This window comes from Lissotriton helveticus, chromosome 6 (assembly GCF_964261635.1).
Source record: "Lissotriton helveticus chromosome 6, aLisHel1.1, whole genome shotgun sequence".
Classification (NCBI taxonomy): Eukaryota; Metazoa; Chordata; class Amphibia; order Caudata; family Salamandridae; genus Lissotriton; species Lissotriton helveticus.
This window is the reverse complement of record NC_136067.1, coordinates 1337365669-1337383520: the sequence shown is the minus strand read 5'-3', so window position 1 is coordinate 1337383520 and position 17852 is coordinate 1337365669.

The following is a 17852-nucleotide window of genomic DNA, read 5'->3' as shown; positions in this document are numbered from 1 at the left end:
TCAATAGCGAATCGCTATGATTCGCTATTAGGGGCTCGCAAAACGGCCCCTTGATGAATCAGGCTGTAAATTCGGAGGTTCCACAGTTTTTTAAAGGAGGCCCCTAATTAAATAATTGAAACCAGTGCAGTAAAGTTAAGCTAACTGCAAAGGCTCAGTTCTACCTGATAATTAGGTATTGCATATGTTTTATGTCCTAACACCACCCATCTAAAAGGCACTGGAGAGAATTGAAGCAGCTTGCAATGAGTTAACCCAAGCAATGGTAAACATTTAGAAAAACAATTCTAATCAAATCCGCTTAGCACTTTAATAAAAGTCAGAAGTATAGACCCTGAAAGAGAGATGTGTTTAAGGGTACTGAATATACATTTTAAGGATGTTCCAAGACAACATAGATTTTTGTGGCAAACTGGAGGCAATCAATCAATCAATCAATCAAGGAATTTGTAAGGCGCACTACTTATCCGCTAGGGTCTCAAGGCGCTGGGGGGGGCTGCAGCTAGTGGTCGAAGAGCCAGGTCTTGAGCAGTCTTCTGAATGCCGGGAGGTCTGCAGTCTGTTGTAGGGGGAGGGGGAGGGCGTTCCAGGACTTGGCGGCGCGGTGGGAGAAGGATCTGCCCCCGGAGGTGGTTTTGTGGATGCGCGGAACGGCGGCCAGGGACAGGTCGGCGGAGCGGAGTTTCCTGTTGGGTACGTAGAAGGAGAGTCTGTCGTTGAGGTAGGCTGGGCCGGTGTTGTGGAGTGCCTTGTGTGCTCGGATCATGAGTTTGAATGTGATTCTTTTGTCCACGGGGAGCCAGTGCAGTTCTCCCAGGTGCGGGGTGATGTGGTCCCGGCGTGGGACGTTGAGGATCAGGCGTGCAGAGGCGTTCTGTATTCTTTGGAGTCTGTTGATGAGTTTGAACGGGGCTTCGGCGTAGAGGGTGTTTCCGTAGTCAAGTCGGCTGCTGACGAGGGCGTGGGTGACGGTTTTCCGAGTGTTCGTCGGGATCCATCTTAGATCTTGCGGAGCATGCGGAGGGTGTGGAAGCAGGAGGAGGAGACTGCGTTGACTTGGTTGGTCATGCTGAGCTTGGAGTCGAGGATGACCCCTAGGTTGCGTGCGTGGTTGGTTGGTGCTGGGGGGGTTCCCTGTGATGCTTGCCACCAGGAGTCGTCCCATGCTGAGGGATTGGGCCTGAGGATGAGGACCTCCGTCTTGTCCGTGTTCAGTTTGAGTCAGCTTGCCTCCATCCACTCGGCGACGGCCTTCATGGCCTAGTGTAGGTTGGATTTGGCGGTGAGGTGGTCTTTGGTGATGGAGAGGATCAGTTGGGTGTCGTCGACGTAAGAGATTATGTTGAGGGCGTGTAGTCTGGCGATGTGAGCAAGGGGGGCCATGTAGACATCGAACAGAGTCGGGCTGAGTGAGGATCCCTGGGGGACGCTGCAGATGGTAGTGGTGGTTCCGGAGTAGAAAGGGGGAAGTGGACTCTCTGGGTTCTGTTGGTGAGGAAGGTGGTGGTCCAGTCCAGGGCCTTGTCTCGGATCCCTGTATCAAAAAGGCGTGTGCGCAGTGTGTGGTGGCAGACGGTGTCGAAGGCAGCAGAGAGGTCCAGGAGGATGAGGGCCACTGTCTCGTCATTGTCGAGTAGGATTCTGATGTCATCTGTGGCGGCGATGAGGGCGGTCTTGGTTCTGTAGTTGCTGCGGAAGCCTGACTGGGAGGGGTCCAGGATGCTGTTGTCTTCTAGGTAGTGGGTGAGCTGGGTGTTGACGATCTTTTCCATGACTTTCGCAGGGAGCGGAAGCAGGGAGATGGGCCGGAAGTTCTTGAGGTCGCTCGGGTCAGCCTTGGGTTTCTTCAGGAGGGCGTTGATCTCGGCGTGTTTCCAGCTCTTCGGGAATGTAGCGGTCTCAAAGGAGAGGTTGATGATGTTACGCAGGTGGGGTGCGATGATGCTGACGGCTTTGTTGGCGATGTGGTGGACGAGCGGGTCAGACGGGGAGCCTGAGCGGATGGTGCTCATGATCCTAGTTATGTCTTCGGTGCTCACGTTGGTCCAGGTGGTCAGGGGGTCGTGATCGGTGGGGCTCGGGGTGTTTGTCGTGGCGGGGTCCGTGGGGTGCGTCCGAGGGGTGAAGCTGTTGTGGATGTCGGTGATATTGCGGTGGAAGAAGGCAGCGAGGGTGTCGCACAGAGCTTGTGATGGCGGAATGTCGTTGGTGCAGGAGCTGGGAGTGGAGAGCTCTTTCACCATGTTGAATAGCTCTTTGCTGTTGTGTGCGTTGTTGTGGAGGCGGTCTTTGAATGAGGATTTTTTGGTGGTCCTGATGAGGTGGTGATGTTTGCGGATGGTGTCTTTGTGGGCTGTGCGGTTGGCGGGTGTTCTGTTGTTGAGCCAGATGTTCTCCAGTTTCCGGCAGGTGCGTTTGGAGGCTAGGAGCTCCGGGGTGAACCAGCTGGCTCTCTGGCTGGTGTCTCTGTCGGTGGGTTGTTTCATGGGTGCTACGGTGTTGGTGCAGTCCTCCATCCAGAGTCTGATGGTGTGGGCCCCCTCCTCGGGGTCGGTGGGGCTGGTCGGCGGGTGGAGTGCGAGGTGTGTTTCTAGTCGTTCCTTGGTGACTCTTTCCCAGCACCTGCGGGGGATCTTTAGAGTGCGGTGGTGGGAGACGGGTTTCTGGAAGGTGAAGTGGACGCAGTGGTGGTCGGTCCAGGTGAGCTCGGAAGTGTGGCTGAAGGCAATGTGGGGGCTGGCGGGGAAGATGGCGTTGAGCGAGTGACCGGCGATATGGGTCGGGGTAGTGACGATCTGTCTTAGTCCGAGGGAGGCGAGGTTATCGATCAGGGTGAAGGAATTGCTTTCGTTGTTGTTTTCTAAGTGGTAGTTCAGGTCGCCGACCAGGATGTAGTTGGTGGAGGTCAGGGCATTCGTGCTGATGAAGTCTTCGATGGAGTTGCAGAATTGGGAACGTGGGCCTGGTGGTCTGTAGATGAGGGTGCCTCTGAGGGTGGTCTTGGGGTCGGTGTGGATCCTGAAGTGCTTGTGTTCGGCGGTGGCGAGGGTGTCGTCGGTGTTTGTGGAGACTTTGATGGTGTTCTTGTGGATTATGGCGATGCCTCCCCCGGCTCCATTGGTGCGGTCTCTGCGCGAGATCTTGTATCCGTCGGGGATGGCCACTGCGATGTCTGGGATGGAGGCATCGTTTATCCAGGTCTCGGTCAAGAAGGCGACCTCTGGTGAAGTGGTGGTGAGTAGGTCCTAGAGCTCGACAGCGTGCTTGCGTGCGGAGCGGGTGTTGAGCAGGATGCATCGTAGTTGGTTGGGTTCCGCTGCTGTGGTGGTCTTGGCGTAGTTGTTGCAGGAGAAGTTGCAGTTCTGGCAGGTAAAGGGGCCGTGGGTGCGCTTGGGGGTGGCCTTGTAGCAGTTGGGGGTGAGTCCGTGGTTGAGTGCAATGAGGGTGCTGGCATCGTAGCGGTGGCGTGCGTTGCGGGTGTTGTGAGGGCCAGGGGTTCTGGCCCTGGGCGCCCTCCAGGCACAGACGGGCGCAGACGGGCTTGCCTTAGGCATGCTTTCGGCCGCCATTTAAGGGGAGGAGGGGAGGGAGGACCAGCTAGGAGGCGGAAGGCGGGAATGCTGGCAGCAAATGGGCACAGGGGGCGGGGCCACAGGGGGGGCAGCGGTTGGAAAACTCAGCGGGAAAAGGGCACGAAGCAGTCCCAAAAATTAAGGGCAGGGGCACAGGCACACAGGGTACAAAAAAGAAGGGTAGGGGCACAGGCACACAGGGTACAAAAAAGAATGGAAGGGGCACAGGCACACACAGGGTACAAAGAAAAGAGAGGGCAGGGGCGCAGGCACACGGCAGAGGGGAGAGCGTCAGGCACGGGGGCAGCAAGCATGAGTCAGCAGGCAGGAGGCGGCAGCAGGAAGGCAGAGTAACTGGTGGTGCTGCAGCAGACGGGGAGCGACCTACCAGAAGGTCAGGGGTCGCTCTCTCTACCGCGCAGCGGCCCCCATTTAAGGGGAGGAGGGGAGGGAGGACAAGCTAGGAGGCGGGAGGCGGGAATGCGGGCAGCAAATGGGCATGGGGCGGGGCCTCAGGGGGGGCAGCTGCGGGAAAACTCGGCGGGAAAGGGCACGAAGCAGTAGACTTACTCCACTGTGGATCTGCTTCTACACATAGATGTAACTTTCCCTTTTTTGCTATTCACAATTACAGAGCGGAGATTTCAGCCTAGATGTGAACTTAACATTTATCCACTGTTAGAAATGGGGGTATCTAGTTGGCAATGCTTTGCACCTTAGTCCAAATAGGCACCATTCCTTCTAGTCAGGATAAGGGGGATTTACTTCTAAAATAACCCCTGCTCACCCCTTTGGTAGCTTGGCATGAGCAGCCAGGCTTATCTGAGAGGCAGTGTGTGACGCATTTGCACATAACGCATAGTAATACAGTTAAACCACTACAAAAGGACACCACACCAGTTTTAGACTATGGTGTGGGATGGGGTGGTGCGTCATGTGACTTACAAGTGGTGCCCCCAAACCACGGTGCAGTCACGGGTGTCAAAGTGAGCATGCAACAAAGTCACCTTTGAGACCAGGGAAGCGGATTTAGGCAAGGCGGTGCAGAGTGCAGTGCCCACAGGTCACAGTGCAAGCTCAGTGGTGGTCATCGGTGAGACCAGGGCTGCAGTGCAAAGTGCAGCGGTGCCTTCAGGATACAGAGCCAGCAGCAGTTCCGGTGATGGTGTCGTCTGCTTTCACCCTCTGTGGCAACTGAAACCCACGGTTCCAGATGCGGTACCAAGAGGTAAGTGAAGTCTTTGCTGTCCCTGAGACTTCGTAAACAGGAGGCAAGCTCTATTTCAAGCCCTTGGAGATACTCAGCGATAAGTGAAGAAAGTTCAGTCCATTCCTTTCACTGCCTCAGGCAGAAACAGCAGCTGCAGGCCAACCCAGCAAATCAACAAAACAGCAAAGTGGCAGTACTCTTCCTGGCAGCTCTTTCAGCTCTTCTCCTTAGCAGGTTCCTTGATCCCAGCGAGTTCTAAGGTTCTGTGGTCTGCCCCGGTTGAGTTTGAACTGCACTGTACCTGAGTTATTCACATGCTACCTGGTGCCGTGATTTGTCAGCACTGCTCTGTCCTTCTTGACATATGGCCACACAATTTTATGTACTCACCATACCGTAAATATCAGTTTTCCTGTTGCTATTAGTTACTGTGCAACGTACTACAGGCAATCACTTTTCTTTCTTTTTCCACCTGCTACATGAATGCTGTTCTGACTATGCTTTATTGATAATGTGCAAAACAAAAAAAAGGTGAATAAAAACGATTTAAACAACAAAAAAATAAGGTTTTGTGGTCTGGGTCGCAAAAGTTATACTCAGTTTTGCCTTGTTCTGTTGGGTAGAGAGTATCTGTGCTCAGTCCAAACCCATTTGGTCCTCTCTGGCCCAGCTTCCTGGCAGGAGGTAAAGCCAGCATTGTCCAAGGCTGACCAGGCCCATTCAGGTGCAAGGAAATCTCCTCCCACTACTCAAAATGCATCCCAGGTCTATTCAGCCCAGCCCTGACTCATACAGGAAAGGCAGGACATACCTCGACCCCCCCTAGTAGTTGTCTAAAGAGACAGCACATCCCCAGCACCGTCACTCCAAAGCCAGATAGTCAATCCACAACCCAGCACAGGCACACAGGATGGCTAAGCAAGAAAATACCTACTTTCTAAAAGGGGTATTTTCAAAAATCATCTTTACTAAAAGATGCATTTCTACATTCTGAGTTTAGGCATGCTAAACTTCATTTCTCCATCTTGTCCCAATGAGAAGATATACTCGTAAGATGTTACCAAGTATTCCCCATTCTGTCCTAAAGGACAGATAGCCTTTCAACAGTGAAAAACTAAATATACTGTATTTCACTATCGAGACATGTCACACACACCAGTTCATATCCTACCTTTGAAATACACTGCATTTGCCCATAGGGGTGACTCACATGTAAAAAAGAGAAGGTTAGGGCGTGGCAAGTGGGTGCACTTGCCAAGTCAACATGTTAGTAAAAACTGCACACAGACACTGCAGTGGCAGGTCTGAGAAACGTTTGAAAGGCTGCTCGTGTTGGTGGCACAATCAGTGCTGCAGGACCACTAGCAGCTTTTGATTTACAGGCACTGGCACACTCAGTGCACTTTACTAGGTATTTACCAGTAAATCAACTATGGCAATCATGGAAACACCAATCCATAATCCAGTTTACAATAGGAGCGTTTGCACTTTAACATTGAACAGAAGTGGGAAAGTGTGCAGAGTCATTAAACCAGCAAAAACAGAGTCAAAACCAGGATGTCTTAAAGCAAAAAGACAAGGGAAACATGCCAAAAGATGCCAGGTCTAACATCCACCCTCCCTAATAAATTGTTGGAGCCTCCGCATATGGTCGTCTAGTGAAACCACTTTGTGCCGGGAATTCATAGAAGATTGTATCTCTCTCGATAAGGCACATAAGATCGCCTGGATTGCCTATATTAGGAAATTCCTTAGCGAACTGGGAATGCTTCAGTATTACTCTTCCCCTATTTTAATTGCTGCAATCCCAAGGAAGCGATTTAAAAAGGGTTGATTGGCTCACCTAGAATCTCTACGACTGTCTAGTGAGGTCTCCAAAATCACTGTACAACACTCACTACAAATCCAAACATCATTGACGGTCCAGCCTTATTTAACTTTTAGTCTTTCGGGCTATGAAAGATTATTGTTAACTAGGCTCAGACTAAACATTTTTCACCACCTGCTCACTTTTCCTAAAATGAACACCTGGGAGAAATCTCCCCAACCTTGCCCTTGCGACGACATTTCTCCCCAATCACCGATCCATACAATAATGTTTTGTAAATTCTATCAGGATCTGAGGAAGCTGTGGTTTATTCCCATCTTAAAAGTCATGGGCCTTTGTAGGTGTCACCCAGCATTTCTCGCCCTCCAATTTCTAGAAACTGAACCCTTTGCCAAATCTATAGCAAATTTTCTGAAATTGGCGATTAAGCACAGGCAGAACTTGGAGTAAAACTTGTTCGCACCTTTCCCGACTAAAAAATGGCAGTTTAATGTCCCCAATTTGCTGCGTTTTTTTGCACCAAAGCCGGTTGATCTAATTTTTATACTCTCTGTTTTAATTTATCGGCAGATTAATTTTATTGTATTGATTAACTGTGTAGGCATACCGCACTTTATACTCGATCTGTCGTAGCTTTTATGCCAGGAGTCAAAATTGCTTTTTACTCGAGTAATGGAACATTGAGAAAACTCTGTCCTTATTATGATATTTTATGACATTTGTTATATTGTTTTTAAATGTAATTTCTTTTAGCAATATGTAAATGCACTGTGCTTTTATGGATGTTTTTCTCTACAACCGAATAAAGCTCGATTTGATTTGATTTGATTTGAGTCAAAACCAGGATGTCTTAAAGCAAAAAGACAAGGGAAACATGTCAAAAGATGCCAGGTCTAACATCCACCCTCCCTAATAAATTGTTGGAGCCTCGAAAACAGAATTTAAGGTTGAAGTTACTATAAGAAACTTTTCACCTATTGGAGAACACTGTCACTGGATTCCAGAAATCCCTATGGGAAAGTAGAGATTATTAACTGTATTTATTAAAACAAATATTTACATACATTTCAATGCAAACAATTAATGTAAAGTAGTTAACAAACTAAACTAATAAAATAAAATGGTACAACATTTTAACTCTGGAAGTTATCTTTGCATTCAATGATAAAATAATTAAATACATTAATTTAATTTATGAATACAATTGTTGATTAATACATTTAAAAAAAATAAACTTACCCACCAACACTGAAATTTTTATTTTTGTTTAATATGCAGTAAACAGGATTAAAAGTTACCTATTTAATCAAAACACATTTTATTTTGTATTTCTCTATCTATAATATTGATATTTCTAATATGTAAAAGAAGAATTAATCAAATGAATTTAGAATTAGTTCCAATGGGGTGTTAAAGGGACAGTGGTTGGCCATGTATGGATCTTGGCCTACTCTAAGGCTGGACTGGAGTACATTTCATGCCTGTTTTGACATGTTTAGGGCTGTAGAAACTTTGGAAATCACTTTTTAAAAATTGAATGGTCTTACTCTTTTGTGTGGGTGCGCTTTGTATTTTACCGTACCTTTCAAACTCCTCCTTAAATGGCCATAAACCAAATCCATTTCGAGAAATTAGTCCCCATTTCGCATCATATCTCCTGGGGCCCTTCTTCAGTGAGTACAAATTAGTATACTTATGTATGCTGAGATCCCTGCCAAACGAAGATGTGAGAGGAGGAAGTCTCTGGACGGAGGTTTCTGAATTGCATTGTGTAGTAAGTGCTATAGTACTACTTTAAATACAACAAAATGAGGTTGATAATGCAACACACTATTATGTTTCCCTGAAGACTTAAGAGATTTGTACCCTCTGTTGGTGGAACATATAGACAGGGAGGCACTATTTCAACTTCCTATTGCTGTCTGAATGAAAACTGCCATTGGGAAGGCTAGGTTCATGGTGAAATCACTAGTTGACTGAAGTGAGCTATTACAAATAACTAGTGTCGTTTTTTATCGCAATCACTTTCTGATACAGTTACTTTTTTTATGTCAGAACGCGTTTGTAATAAAGTAAACAAAAGGGGTTATAGGAAGATATGTTTGTTCTCTTACATATTATAGAGCAGATTAAAATCTGAGCAACAAATTAATAGTGCTATAATCATAGTGCTAACCTGCAAAAATAGAAAACTTAGTAAGAAATGATACTAGTACACTACAGCAGGTAAAAAGAGGGATGGGAGATGTTAAAAAGATCGATATCCTGGAATCATGGACAAAAATCAGTAGTAGTTACTATTGGCTCTTAATGTATTTTCTCATCTTTAACACTCTACTTGCTGATAGTGATGACATGTGCAGGTCTGAAAAAAACAGAAGAAACCACATGCTTAATTTAGAAGCATGGCTCCATCAAAATGCAGTCTTAAAGTACTGTCGATGGAAAGAAACGTACGTTTTTGTTTAAGAACGGGAAAAAGCTTTGAGTTAATGCATATTGTTAACTTTATGATATGAGTGAACTCGCAGCATGCATTCTTCCCCTGACATGTTTCTACTCAAACCTCTCCCCCACCCAGTCTGAAATGTTTTCAGAGATCTACATCTTAATTGTACTTGTGAATAAAAAGCAACTATGCCCTGGAGGAGAGTAGTTTGGCCCCACTTCGAAATGAAAGTAGGAGTGCATCATAACCACAGGTAGTCTGTACTCGCATATATTTTGTGTGACTAATGTAGGATTGAAGAACCAGGGGTGTGAGATGTTAAAGTAGCCCCATAATTAGCACATGTACTTTAGAAATAGTAACTGACAAGATTTCGAATTTTGCAGCGATATCTATGTGAAAGAATAACAAACTAAACATGTTTTTGATATGATTTAACATTGCACTTGTGACAATTATATAGCAGGATTTATCATCCATAAATGTTGGTATATATTTGAATGTATAGTCTAATGTTATATAGAATGGCACACATACTGTAAAATGAGCATAGTTAATTTAGCTTAACAGTAGGCATGAAATGTATTTCTGATTCACTCCCCAGCTAACTTTTGAGTTTACATTTCTGCTTGCATCATGAAATGTTGCATGTATTTTGTGTACCCCCTGCAGGTGGGCAAGGCTCTATTAGTTGAGAGAAAGAGTTAATATTTCAGTAGATGGTAACAAGACAAAATATCGAATTCAAAATATAGAATAACCAAAATATCGAAGTCAAAATATAGAATGGACAAAATATCGAATGGACAGAATAGGGAAACAACCTTTACAACGCAACTTTTACAACGCACTACCATTACAACGAAACTTTTGCAATGCAACATCCATTACAACGCATGCATTTACAATGCAACCATTACAACGCATGACACTACAACGCACACCACTACAACGCATGGCATTACAACTCAGTCATTACAACGCATACCATTACAATGCATAACATTACCATCCAACACTTACCCTACTGTTGCACCCCCTGGAGTTAGAATAGTAATTGTTACCCCTACACTATCCAACACTTACCCTACTGTTGCACCCCCTGGAGTTAGAATAGTAATTTTTACCCCTACACTATCCAACACTTACCCTACTGTTGCACCCCCTGGAGTTAGAATAGTAAAGTATACCCCTACACTATCCAATACTTACCAAACATGCAATAAAATGTAATGCGTTGTAATGGTATGCGTTGTAAAGGTATTATGCGTTGTAATGGAATGCGTTGTAAATGTAGTTTTTAAAATGTCGTTGTAATGGCATGCGTTGTAATGGAATGCGTTGTAATGGATGTTGCGTTGTAAAAAATGCATTGTAGAGGTGTGCGTTGTAAAAGTGTGCGTTGTAACGTCATACATCCGACAGAATATAGTGGTGAAAAATATTGAATTCAAGGTAAGTAATTTAATATCGAATAGTAATTTTTACCCCTACGCTATCCAACGCTTTCCCTACTGTTGCACTCTCTGGAGTGGGAATAGTAATTTTTACCCCTCCGCTATCCAATGCTTTTCCTACTGTTGCACTCTCTGGAGTGGGAATAGTAATTTTTACCCCAACGCTATCCAATGCTTTCCCCACTGTTGCACTCTCTGGAGTGGGAATAGTAATTTTTACCCCTACGCTATCCAACGCTTCCCCTACTGTTGCACTCACTGGAGTGGTATTAGTAAATGTTATATTTATTATTTCATTAATTTTAAATTACTTTTAAGACATCGGTCGTCAAATTCATAAATCAATGTGGCTAAGCCACCCCCCCCCCCCCCCAAAAAAAATAATAATACTCAAACTGCTCTTGCTCAACTTGGAATCAAAAAAAGCACAATCATAGGGTTTATTTAGTGAGGAGATGGGGCATGGACTTGGCATAGGCTCAGGAGTCCTTTTTTTGTTGAAAATTTCTTTATTAGGCACGTCAGTTCACCAAGGCAGTCATGATGCGACACTGCTTAGTAGCATAACATTTCCATAGTAACGGTGAGTAATACAGTATGTAATCAACAGTCACATTTTTCCATTTTCAGATTAACTCCCTCAACCCACAACCACACCCTCCCCCCTCCCGCATTGAGAGATCCAACTTTGTGGGCCCGCGTAGGCAATGGTTCGGCAGCGATAAGCATGTCAACCCAGTAATGGGTTCTTCCAAGTTCTCCTGTTACATGTATACAAACAGTATATGTCTTCACGTGGTTCCAACAAGGTCTGCTCCTTGGGCATGGCTGGAGGCTATTTACATATCATGCATGTGTTCAGGCCCCTCAAAAAGCAGTTCATTACAATGTATGACCAAGTCCACCCACCGTTGTTACTGGTAGACGAATCCCTAGTCATCCTGCTCCTTAATACTTTGCTCAAAGTCCGTCAGCAACTGGTTCCAGTCTAGTGAAATGGGGTGTTTACGGAGTCCCCTACGCTCCTCTCTATGTAGTTCCTGTCCCTCTGCTTTACCCCATCGTATCACTTCCCTGCCCCAGTATTCCACGCCTGGTGGCCTAGCTGACTTCCAGTTCATGGCTATTGCTCTTTTCGCCAGCAACAGCGCTAAGTCCACAAACCTAGTAGCCACACTTCTCTTCTTCTCTTTGTGGCCTATTCCCAGTAAGCCAAATAATGCGGATGTGTAGGGCCTGCCCGGTGCTAAGTCACTCAGAATGTGTTGAATCTCGCCCCAGTAAGTAAGTATACAGTTTAGGGCAGGACCAGAACATATGTAGGAGCCCCGCATCTTCTTGTTGACATCTGGGGCATGTTCCAGTTGCATCAGGGAACATCGTCCGCAGTCTATGTGGGGTCAGATATGACCTGTGGACTATCATGAGCTGTATAAACTTGAATTTAGGGTTGCGAGATATCTTCTTTGGTAATCGTAGCGCCCTATCCCATTCCAAATCATGCAGAGCCCGCCCTGCATCCTCCTCCCATCGCATTCTAAGGGATTGCAGTGGATTAGGTCTGCCGGCTCTGATGCCACGGGTCAGCCATTTCGTTAGGTGGCTACCTGTCCCCATCAGATATAGCATAACGGTCAGTGTGTTAGTGTCAGGTTCCAGACCGCCTCCCGCCCATTGCGTGGTTATATAATGTGTGACTTGCGCATGCGTCAGAAACAGTGCCGCGGGCACGTGGTGTTGTCTGAGGAAGTCTGCGTTCGTCATGAGTCTGCCATTGGAGAAGAAGTCCCCGACCTGTGTGATTCCAGCGTCAGCCCAGGGACGTAGTTTCTGTTCCGACAGCAAGCCTGTACAACGGGATGCCCAGCAATGGGATTGAGGGTGCATACGATGTAAGTCTGTTCGTGTATCGTACGGCCCTTTTCCATTGTGTAAGCGCCAGCCTAAGTAGTGGTGGTGCTGATTCGGGTATCTTAGCTTTTGGGAGCAACAAACGGTGTATGTCCCCCCGCTGTCTGTCGGAGTCCGTCATATCGAGTTCTTGGAGGTTTCCTGCCCGCCAGCTAGTACGCCAGCCATTGCAGTTGACATGCATACCCGTATGCCATCAGATCCGGCACCCCCAATCCGCCTCCATCTGTAGGGAGTTGTAATTTTGTCAGGCTTATTCGTCTTCTGCCTGTACCCCACACCAATTCCGTCAGCATCGTGTTCAGTGATTTGAAAAGGGGGCCGTATAAGGACAGGCAGATTAGTGAAGAAGTAGAGTAGTCTCGGTAGTACCACTATTTTGGAGATAGCGACTCTGCCTGCCACAGACAAAGGCAGGGAGGTCCAGAAGCGTACCCGGGATTTCAGGTCGCGTATTGCCTTTCCCAGGTTGCCCTCCAGCATATCCTGAGGTTGACGGTACACCTGGATGCCTAAGTATTTAAAGGTCACGGGTGCTATCTGGAAGCGGTAGGGGCCAAACGGGATATGTGTCTCGTCTAGTGGTCTGTGAAATCCAAACCCATACGATTTGGCTTCATTGATCATAAGGCCAGAGAGCCCGCGGAAAGCTGAGAAGATCTCCGATAATGGGCGCAGTGGACCGGTAGTATCATTCAAGAACAGCAATATATCATCCGCATACGCCGAGATGACATGGTGGTTCGCAAGCCTGGTGATACCAGTAGCGGTCGCATGGGTTCGTACTTTTATCATTAGGGGTTCCAGTGCAATTATAAAGAGTAGGGGCGATAGCGGGCACCCCTGTCTCGTGCCCTTTTCTATCCTAAATGGGCCCGAGATACATTTATTGGTGTGGACCCGTGCCGTAGGATTCCGATACAGTAGGGACACCCAGGCTATAAATTCCGGTGGGATCCCAAACCTGGTCATTGCCGCAAACATATATTCCCATCTGAGGGAATCAAAGGCCTGTCTAAGGTCCAGGGATATGCATCCCTCTGTGTCCCTTCCCTCTGCACTGGCCACCATGAGTTGGCTTAACCTCCTTAGGTTCAGGGCGGTGCTTCTGCCCGGCACGAAGCCACACTGATCAGAGTGTACCATATTAGCAATGATCTGGGATAGTCTTGTGGCTAGGAGTTTGCTAAGGATTTTAAAATCCATATTAAGCAGTCTGTAATTTTCCAGTTGTAGGGCGTCCCTTCCGGGTTTAAGGAGAGACACTATCATGGCTTGGGAGGTCGTGTACGGCAGCGCACCCCCCTCCAGTGCCTCCTTGTAAAGTGTGTGCAGTCGGGGGGCCAGCAGGTCTATGTACGCCAGGTAGAATTCTGCCGGTAAGCCATCCGTACCGGGAGCCTTGTTCTTAGGAAGTGCCTAAATTGCCTGTCTCACTTCCAGTAAGGTGATGGGCTTTGAAAGCTCCGTCCTTTGCGGTGCGCTCAATTGGGGAATGCAAATGTCAGAGAAAAAGGACTCTAAGTCCTGGTCCGAAAGCGGTTCAGGCGTGCCATACAGTCCAGTGTAATAGTGTTGAAACGCCGTGTTGATCCCCAGCTGATCTTGAGTTAACATCCCTGTGTCATCTCGTACTTCCATTATAGGTGTGCTCGTCTGGTCATTACGCGTTAGGTGTGCCAATAGCGCACCCGCTCTATCTGCTTGTGAGTGCTGCCTTGTGGTATATTCCCCGTAGTCAAACACTCTCAAGTCCTCCAAAAGTTCTGCATGCTGTATGCGGGCCTCCTGGAGTTGCGTGAGAGCGCCGTCCATGCCTACCGCCTCGCTTTCGAGCAGCGCCAGGCTGTCCTCCACAGCCTTCAATTTCCACAGTATAGTGTGTTTGAGTCCCACTTTTGTGCCCATCGCCACTCCACGGATGGTCACCTTGAAGGCGTCCCATTCAACCTGTCTGGAGCTAGCCGTGCCCTCGTTGTCAGTGAAGTAGTTGGAGCTTGCGTCCAGCAATGTCGCCCAAAAAACTGGGTCCTCTAACAGTCCCGGAGATAGCCTCCACGTCGGGATCGGGGTGGACAGCTTCCCCCAGTGCAGCGTCAGTTCCACCGGATTGTGATTCGATAGCGTCTTACCCATGTGTTGAACTGATGTAATTGACGCCAGTAGTGTCTTGGAACACAGTAGTCTATCGATTCTGGTGTGCAGCTTGTGGGGCGGAGAATAGAAAGTGTATTCCCTGTGGGATGTGTGGAGTGCTCTCCAGGCGTCGATTAGGTCCCAGCCAGTCACCCAGCGTGCCAGTGCTAATGCCTGTTTTCTGCTCTCCGTATTGTGTAGTGGTGGATGTGACCTATCCATCGCTAAATCCAACACTGCATTGCAGTCTCCCCCAAGTATCCATTCATACCCCACCCAATCCGCTAGCACCCTGCCTATGACTGTGAAAAACTTTTCCTGGTCTGTATTGGGGGCGTACACACTGCCTAACACTATGCAAATGCCATTTAGCAATCCCTTCGTGAACACATATCTGCCCTCTTTGTCCATCCGTGTGTCTAACGGTTTGAACGGAACTGAGCTTCGAACCCAAATGGCTGCCCCCCGGGAGAAAGCTGAGAAAGTCGTGGCAAAGAGCTGTCCCCTCCACTTCTTCAAAAGCTTAGCGCCCTCCGCCGCATTTAGGTGCGTTTCTTGCAGATATGCCACCTGTACCTGTCTCCTATTTAGCTGCGCCAGCACCCTGTGCCTCTTGTGTACCGAGCCCATTCCCCTCACATTCCAAGTGCAGACCCTGTAAAGATTAGGAGAAGTCATTACCCCAAGCATTCTGGATCCGAGACCATGCCTCCGCCCCCATAGAAACTGCTTCCATAGTATATATCTTCAGTGCGTCATGTGATAAAACTACCCCAACTTTACGGTCCCTTCCCCCAACACAGAGAGGGCCAAACTAAAATACCCAACATGGGTAAAAAGAACACTCAATCTTGCCTGCGCCTGAGGGGTGTGTGTCCAGCTGGGCACTCTTTGCAGGTATCAACTAAGAGTCTCATTCGAGTGGCCCCCTTCAACAACAAGTGTCCTAGGAACTATCCCCATCCCCGTCACATCCAAGTATCACAGTTTCTACATTACCAATCCGATTATCATTAGTCCAATGGTTACATGTCCGCTGCCATCTGTGCCGTGATGCGTGGAAACAACTGGATACTGCCTTCCGCCTCCGACACCGTCGTACGAGAGCTGGTCGGGCTGGCGGACAGCGATCCATGAGCTGCATCGTGGTCCGCAAGAGCGTCCGTTGTCAGCAGTGCCGCCGCCAGCGAGGCACAGCCCGTCGTTGCGTCGCCCTCTGTCATCTCCACGGTTTGGTCATGTTGTGGGTCTGCCTCCACTGGCGTCCGTGCATGGTTCTGTAACAGGCCATGATCCGCAGAGCCCTGCGTTTCCGGTACCGTGTCCATATTTCGTGGAGCCTGAGGTGGCGTGAGCGTCACCTCCATCCATTCCGAAGCCTCTTCCGGGTTATCAAAGAAATAAGTCTTACTGTCGTGGATAACTGTGAGGCGCGCCGGGAAGAAGAGAGCATATTTCACGTTACGATCCCTGAGGGCACGCTTCACGCCCCAGAATGACGCCCTGGCTCTTTGCACTGCTTGTGTGAAGTCCGGATATATGGAGACCGTTCCATCTTCGTATTGTATCGGCCCCTTGTCTCTCGCGACCCTGAGGATGGTGTCTCTGTGCCTGAAGTGGAGAAGGCGCGCTATCAGCGGCCGCGGCGGGGCTCTCGGCTTCGGCGGTCTTGGGGGTACCCTGTGCGCCCTTTCGACGCTATACATCTGCGTAAGCTCTGCCGGGTCCACTACCGTCTTCAGCCAATCTTCCACGAAGCGAGTAGGGTTCGTCCCCTCACTCCGTTCCGGCACTCCCAAGATGCGTAGGTTGTTGCGGCGCGAGCGCCCTTCAGCATCATCCACCCTGTCCCTTAGGTGTCGCATCTGCTTTTCCAAGGCTTCCAGCCGCATAGAGTGCTCCGTCTGTTGAGGTATGAGGTCTGCGATGGCTAGCTTGTGTTCATAGACCTTCTCCACCAGCTTCTTATGATCGTCCTTCAGCAGGGACAGCCCCGTAGCTATAGAGTCAATCCGCGTCTCAAGTGCTTCCCTAGGGGCCCTAATTTCCGTCAGGATTAAGTCCAGTTTGGCGTCCTGCACTGTGACTCCTGTGGGGGGATGACGTCTTCACCAGAGGAGGTCAGGGGGTCCTCTGAGCCCGTCGCGTGTGGTCCCTGTCGGAGGGTTTATTCCTCCCCATCTTCAGCGCCAGGCAACTCACCCCGTGAGCCAGTAGTGCGCAGTGTCCAGCGGCCCTTCGGTCAGTCCGTAGTCGCTACAAGGGTAGGTCGGCGCAGGGGAGTTAGACATGGCCCGTACTACAGAATTATGTGTAGGTCCTACCAGGCTGGGCTCCTCCAGTCCTCGGGGCAGCGCGAGGCCCCCGGGTGTGGTTGTTCCTCGTCAGGATGTGGCTGGTCCGCCGTGTTTTCAGGTGTTTTCAGGCTGCCCCCCTCCTACTCCGGTAGCCGAGGACACCCAACGCCCCCCACCGTGGGTTGTGACAATCAGGAGCACCGGCCCCGTGTGCAGTCCGGTATCAGCGCTGTGGGTGCTTCAGTATGCGCATTCCACCTCCTAGTCGCCGCCTCACGCCCCCAGGTGGACAGTCTCGCTAATGTGGGCCGGGGATGCAATCGTGTGCTAGGCCTCACCGCGGGGGTAGAGTCGGGCGCCCAGGATCAGCCCCCGCCGCACCAGTCGCAGCGCACAAGTAGTCACCTCGTAGGGGCCGGTCTTCCTCGGTATCCGTGTGCCCCGCTGGGTGTGTCAGGGCACAGAGCCCCGCCGGAGCAGGCAGTCGGCGTCCGCGGCCCCGGAGTCCTCTTCCCGATCGGCCGCCGGGCTCCCCGCTGATTGAGAGAATATTCACCCCCAGTCGCACCGGTCGCTGCACCTCGTCACGCGGCGTGCACCCCCAGGTGGCCAATTGGTTCCGGTACCACACGCAGGAGGAGCGGGGGCGACTCCGGCCACAGTTGCGTAACGGGCTCCGCACCGGCAGCACTACCGGCCCGCCACCAGGTTTACTGTGGGCCGCGGCTTACTTCGTGCATCAAGGCCGCCACCCGCTACGACAGCGCGCCAGCAGTTATCATGTAGCGGAGAGTCTCCGGGTCCCACAAATACAATCGGACTCAGGCCATATCGGCTCCGTAGGTAAGCAATGCAGGATGGGGTTGTGGAGTTCACTTAGACAGGATATTTGGCAGGATGTATGTGGTTGTTCAACGGAGCTAATCTAGCTCACGTCCGCCATGCTTGGCTGCTAGCCACGTCCCCCCATAGGCTCAGGAGTCCTAATGGAG